Source organism: Leucopleurus acutus, assembly GCF_964270905.1.
Source record: "Leucopleurus acutus genome assembly, chromosome: 9".
Taxonomy (NCBI): domain Eukaryota; kingdom Metazoa; phylum Chordata; class Mammalia; order Artiodactyla; family Delphinidae; genus Leucopleurus; species Leucopleurus acutus.
This window is the reverse complement of record NC_139144.1, coordinates 91,145,034-91,151,118: the sequence shown is the minus strand read 5'-3', so window position 1 is coordinate 91,151,118 and position 6,085 is coordinate 91,145,034.

Here is a 6,085-nt window from a genome sequence, read left to right as displayed (position 1 = left end):
TCTTGATTTCTCAGTTTCTGGCATAATCTTTTGACTCTCAACTGTAGAAGATGACGATGTAGCTTTCTTCTCCCTGACCCATGTGCCACAAGTCCTAATTCCCTCTTCCACATTGGTTATTATTTTGTTTAAATTGGTACTCAGTGTCTACAATATTATAACTGTGTAAATACCATATATAGTAGCTGAGCCACACAGAAAATGACAATTTCTTTTCCTTTCCTGCATAATTTTTTGTCTTTTTCTGGAGATGATACTCACCTTAACTTTTTGTTTGTTTGCGTGGTTTTCTGTGTACTTAACACTAACCCAACCCTTAAATCTTCATAATATCTTTTTTCAAGGAATTTGTAGGCATGGTACTTGATCTCTTCCCAAGATAGTCTCCCCTGGAGCCTTCCCAACAAGTCTGGGCTGATACACAGCTGTCATCCTGGTATTTCATTTCACTACCACCATCCTGGGGTTCTCATTGCCTCTGTCCAATGTTGGATCTCATATTTCCTGTGTCAGAAGCTTTTCTTGATCTATTCTTTTTTTTTTTTTTTTTGGCGGTACGCGGGCCTGTCACTGCTGTGGCCTCTCCCGTTGCGGAGCACAGGCTCCGGACGCGCAGGCTCAGTGGCCATGGCTCATGGGCCCAGCCGCTCCGCGGCATGTGGGATTCTCCCGGACCGGAGCACGAACCCGCGTCCCCTGCATCGGCAGGTGGACTCTCAACCACTGCACCACCAGGGAAGCCTTCTTGATCTATTCTTTATTCTATTCTTAAATTTGATCAAAGCTAGAAGAGTATAGAATTTTAGGTTAAAAATAATTGGCCTTTATAATTTTGAAAGTCTTGTTCCATTCCATCTAGCTTTCACTAGAAGTTGAGAAGTTTAGAGCCATTCTGCTTTCTAGCTTCCAAAATGGCCTCTTCTCCTAGTCTCATCCTTGTAGCTTTGTCTTAAAATTGTTATTTTAGTAGGCTTTTGAGAAGGAGCATGTGTGTCCTTCTCAAAAGGATTAAAAAAAAAGGATAAATATGTGTCTAAATATGTGTCCAGTTTGCCATTTTTTACTGAAAGTCTAATTTTTTTTTTTAAACCCTTGGAGGGCTCTTTTTAGCTGTCTCTTTCACTGGTTCCCTCTGACAACATAGTGGTCCTCTAGTAGAGTTTGTCGCTCTTATCAAGCTACTAGCCTCCTCTTAATTGCTAACCCCCCAAATCTCTGTTGTTTTTGACAGCACCCTTAGGCTTGAGCTTCTCCACATTCTGTTCCAAACAAATCAGTATAGGTAGGGAGAACTTCAGAGCTCTTAGTTCTTATGGAATGCCTCTCCTCCTGGGGCAAACTCTCTGAGCCACAGCTGTGGAGCTGGGGGTGGAGGCAGCGATCCACTTCTAGAGCGACACCTCTGCTTTTTGAGTGTGGTGCTGGGTGGGGCGATAGCCGCTGGTCTTTTTACCCTGCATGGAACCTCCACCCTATGAACAAGCTTGGGCAAAGGTGACTGGGACTCCAGCTTCTTGGCCTGCTGAATCTGGGGAAGAGCCTTTGTCTTGTCCTCCACCCAGCCCTCTGGTTGGGTGGAGGACAGGAGGCTCTGACCTCTTTCTTGGTTGTACTTTCCTGGAATTTAGCCTCTGAAATAAAGGTAGGGGCATGAGAAATGCTAGCAGCCTGCCTTGTCTGGGGAGATACCATAGCCCTTGACTGGGAGCTGTGGGAGTGCTATTCCTGTGTCCTTGGTCACACACTTGGGAGAGTGGAGTTTCCCTCATGCTGAACTGGAGTGAAGGGAGAAATGGGTTGTGGCTTAAGTGCCACAAACTCTTACTGCTCTTACTGAGATTTGGTAGATTTTCTTGAATAAATGTTTCTTCACTTGTTGTGTGCCCTTAGGACAATTTCTAAAGACTTTAATTTTTTTTAAAAAAACCAGTTTTGGTATTCTCACTGGGGAGTGGATGGAGGATTTTCTCAGGTTGCAGTTCTAGAACTGGATTTGTGCCCCTTTATTGTTTTTTAAAGGGAAAAGTTTTAACTTCATATAATCTAAAGACATTTAGATAGCAAAGAGTATCATGAACAAATGCGAAATGACAAATTTCAGAAAACTACAAAATAAGAAACAATAACACAATCAGGATATTGCCATAGATATAGTCAGGATACAGAACAGTCCCCTCATGTTTCCCTTTTACTGTCATACCTACTTTCCTCCTTCCTCATCCCCTCCTTAATTCCTGCCAATCAGTCTGTTGTCCAAATTACATAATTTTGTTATTTCGAGAATGTGGTTACCATATGTAACCTTTTGCGATTGGCTTTTTTCACCCAGCATGACTCTCTGGAGACTCATCCAGGTTGTTTTGTGTATCAGTAGTTCATTCCTCATTATTGCTGAGTAGTAGTTCATGGCATGGATGTACCAGTTTGTTTAATGATTCATCCATTGAAGGACATGCGGATTGTTGCCATTTTATCGCTGTTACAAGTAGAGCTGCTATAAACATTTGTGTGTAGGTTTGTGAACATAAGTCTTCATTCCTCTGGGATTAATGCTCAGGAGAGCAATTGCTGGGTCATATGGTTGTTATATATTTGGTTTTAAAGAAACTGCCAAGCTATTTTCCAGAGTGACTGTACCATTTTAAATTCCTACCAGCAGTATGTGAGTAACCCAGTTTCTTTGCATCCTCGTCGGCATTTACTATTTTTTATTATAGCCGTTCTGATACGTGTGTGGTGATATCTCATTGTGGTTTTAATTGCATTTCCCTAATGGCTAATGATGTGGAACATCTTTTCATGGCTTATGTGCCATCTGTATATTCTGTATGGTGAAATATCAATTCATGTCTTTTGCCCATTTTCTAAATGAACTATTTGTTTCCTTACTGTTGAGATTTTTTTCCTACTTGTGTGTTTTATGTTATTTTTTTATTATTATTTTATTTTTTAAATTGAAGTATAGTTGATTTACAGTGTGTTAGTTTCTGGTGCACAGAAAGTGATTCAGTTATACATATATATATTGTTTTAATCTTTTTTATTATGGTTTATTACAGAATATTGAATATAGTTCCTTGTGCTATACAGTAGGACCTTATTGTTTATTTATTTTATATATAGTAGTTTGTATCTGCTAATCTCAAACTCCTAATTTATCTCTCCCCCACTCCCTTTCCACTTTGGCAACCATAAGTTTGTTTTCTGTGTCTGTGACTCTAGTTCTCTTTCATTTGTATCATTTTAGATTCTACATATAAGTGATATCACATGGTATTTGTCTTACTCTTCCTGACTTCACTTAGTCTGATAATCTGTAGATCCATCCATGTTGCTGCAAATGGCATTATTTCATGATTTTTATGGCTGAGTAATATTCCATTGTATATATGTACCACATCTCCTTTATCCATTCATCTATTGATGGACATTGGGTTGCTTCCATGTCTTGGCTGTTTTAAATAGTGTTGCTCTGAATATTGGGGTGCATGTATCTTTTCAAATTAGAGTTTTCTCTGGATATATGCCCAGGAGTGAGATTGCTGGATCATATGGCAGCTCAATTTTTAGTTTTTTAAGGAACCTCCATACTGTTTTCCATTGTGGCTGCACCAATTTACATTCCCACCAACAGTGTAGGAGAGTTCCTGTTTTCTCCACACCTTCTCCAGCATTTATTATTTGTAGGCTTTTTTGATTAGTATGTGTCTTGGTGTGTTCCTCCTTGGGTTTATATTGTATGGGACTCTCCGTGCTTCCTGGACTTGGGTGACTATTTCCTTTCCCGTGTTAGGGAGGTTTTTGACTATAATTTCATCAAATATTTTCTCGGGCCCTTTCTCTTTTTCTTCTTCTTTTGGGACCCCTATAATTCAAATGTTGGTGCATTTAATATTGTCCCAGAGGTCTTTGAGGCTGTCCTCATTTCTTTTTGTTCTTTTTTCTTTATTCTGTTCCATGGCAGAGATTTCCACCATTCTGTCTTCTAGGTCATTTATCTGTTCTTCTGCCTCAGTTATTCTGCTGTTGCTTCCTTCTAGTCTATTTTTAATTTCAGTTATTGTATTGTTCATCTGTGTTTTATTATTTGTAGACTTTTAAATGATGGCCATTCTGACTGGTGTGAGGTAATACCTCATTGTGCTTTTGATTTGCATTTCTCTAATAGCATAGTTGAGCATCTTTTCATGTGCCTATTGGCCATCTGTATGTTTTCTTTGGAGAAAGGTCTATTCAGGTTTTCTGCACATTTTTTGATTTGCTTGTTTTTTTGATATTGAGCTGTATGAGCTGTTTGTATATTTTGGAAATTAAGCCCTTGTTGGTTGCATCATTTGCAAATATTTTCTCCCAGTTTGCATGTTGTCTTTTTGTTCATTGTTTCCTTTGCTGTATAAAAGCTGATAAGTTTAAGTCCCATTGTTTATTTTTGCTTTTATTTCTATTGTCTTGGGAGACTGACCTAAGAAAACATTGCTACAATTTTATGTCAGAGAATGTTTTGCCTGTGTCCTCTTCTAGTAGTTTTATGGTGTCATTGTCTTATATTTAAGTCTTTAAGCCATTTTGAGTTTATTTTTGTGTAGGGTATGAGGGAGTGTTCTAACTTCATTGATTTACATTCGGCTCTCCAGCTTTCCCAACACCACTTGCTAAAGAGACTGTCTTTTCTCCATTGTATATTCTTGCCTCCTTTGTTGAAGATTAATTGACCCTAGGTGTATAGATTTATTTCTGGGCTCTCTTTTCTATTGATTCATATGTATGTTTTTGTGCCAATACCATACTGTTTTGATAACTGTAGCTTTGTAGTATTGTCTGAAGTCTGGGAAGGCAGTACCTCCAGCTTTGTTCTTTATCCACAGGATTGCTTTGGCAAGTCTGGGTCTTTTATGGTTCCATATAAATTTTAGGATTATTTGTCCTAGTTTTGTCAAAAATGTCATGAGTAATTTGATAGACATCACATTAAATCTGTAAATTGCTTTGGGTAATATGGCCATTTTAACAATATGAATTCTTCCAATCCAAGAGCATGGAATATTTTTCCATTGCTTTGAATCATCTTCAGTTCCCTTTATCTATGTTTTATAGTTCTCAGTGTATAGGTCTTTCACCTTCTTGGTCAGGTTTATTCCTATGTATTTTTTTTTTTGATGTGATTCTAAATGGGATTTTTTTTTTACTTCTGGTACTTCATTGTTAGTGTAAAGAAATGCAACCGATTTCTGTATGTTAATCTAGTATCCTGCTACCTTGTTGAATTTGTTTATCAGTTCTAATAGTTTTTGTATGGAGTCTTTAGGGTTTTCCATATATAGTACCATGTCATCTTGCATATAATGACAATTTTACCTCTTCCTTTCCAATTTGAATATCTTTTATTTCTTGTCTGATTGCTGTGACTAGGACTTCCACTATTATGTTGAATAGAAGTGGTGAGAGTGGGCATCCTTGTCTTGTTTCAGATTTTAACAGGAAGGCTTTCAGCTTTTCACCGTTGAGTATTATATTGGCTTGGGTTTATCATAAATGGCTTTTATTATGTTGAGATATGTTCGCTTTGTACCACTTTGGTGAGAGTTTCTATCATGAATGCATGTTGAATTTTATCAAATGATTTTTCTGCATCTATTGAGATGATCGTGTGCTTTTGTCTTTTCTTTTGTTGATGTCGTGTATCACATTGATTGATTTGTATATGTTGAACCCTCCTTGTGACCCTGGGATGATTGTAGCTTGATTATGGTGTATGACATTTTTTATGTGTTGTTGGATTTGTTTGCTGATATTTCATTGAGGATTTTTGCATCTATATTCATCAAAGATATTGTCCTATAATGTTCTTTTTCAGTAGTGTCTTTGTCTGGTTTTGGTATCAGGGTGATGGTGGCTTCATAGAATGACTTTGGAACTGTTCCATCCTCTTTGATCTTTTGGAAGAGTTTGAGAAGGATCAGCGTAAGTTCTTCTTTGTACATTTGGTAGAATTCCCCTCTGAAGCCATCTGGTCTTGGACTTTTGATTTCTTCTTCTTCTTCCTTTTTTTTTTTTTTGGCCACACTGTGCAGCTTGTGGGATCTTA